Source organism: Bison bison, unplaced genomic scaffold, assembly GCF_000754665.1.
Source record: "Bison bison bison isolate TAMUID 2011002044 unplaced genomic scaffold, Bison_UMD1.0 scf7180017847734, whole genome shotgun sequence".
In the NCBI taxonomy this organism is placed as follows: Eukaryota; Metazoa; Chordata; class Mammalia; order Artiodactyla; family Bovidae; genus Bison; species Bison bison.
Window position 1 is genome coordinate 43902 of NW_011478307.1, and position 710 is coordinate 44611.

General features: G+C 68.0%; 1 protein-coding gene across 1 annotated transcript in view; it reads left to right on the forward strand.

Annotated features, from left to right (window-relative positions):
• AGPAT2 (1-acylglycerol-3-phosphate O-acyltransferase 2) overlaps positions 1–710 on the forward strand; it is a gene marked incomplete at its 5' end in the record, with an annotated part of 4402 nt that overhangs the window by 1272 nt on the left and 2420 nt on the right. The gene's annotated exons all lie outside the window — the stretch shown is intronic.

Here is a 710-nt window from a genome sequence, read left to right on the forward strand (position 1 = left end):
CGGGGACCACCTGCCTCTGGACAGGCAGCACCTGTCTGTGAGCTGCCGTGGAGGGCAGTCCCTGGGGCCCCTGAGCGTGAAGGCTGGGGTCTGGTCAGCCCAGGACCAGCTGGAATGACGCTCATCACTTCCGTACCTGCCCACAGAGCTTCAGCACCCCACTTTCCCTCTGACCGGGCGAGGGGGGCTGGGGTTGGCGTAAAGAAGGCCCGCTGCCTGGACTGTCAGGAGGGCTCTGCCAAGGTCGTGTTCAGTTCCCCCGCACCCCTCGCCAAGGCAGGTTCGGGACTGAGCAGTGGCTGGGCGGTGGGGGGTGCACCAGGGCTCACGGGGGCCAGGACAGAGTGAGCAGAAAGCCCGGCATGGACCTCGTGCTGCTCTGTCCTTGACTTCCGGGGTCCCGGGGATCTCGGGGGGATGGCAGGAGAGGCTTGGGGCACGTCCCTCCGTGGGGTGGGGTCGGGGTGGGTTCGGGTGCCTGTCCTGTGCTGGGGGCTGAGCGCAGGTGAAAACCCTCGGGGTTTGGGGAGCCTTCCTTCCTGCCTGGTCAGAGTCAGGCTGCCAGCTGGGCAGGGCTCTGCTGTCTCCTGGGCTTCACCTGTGAGAGGTGGCCTCGAGCACCCCCTGGTGGCCCCGAGCAAGGCTGGGAGAGCCTTCCTTCCAGAAGCTCCCAGCCAGCGCCGGGGGTGGGGAGTGGGGGAGCTGGAGGG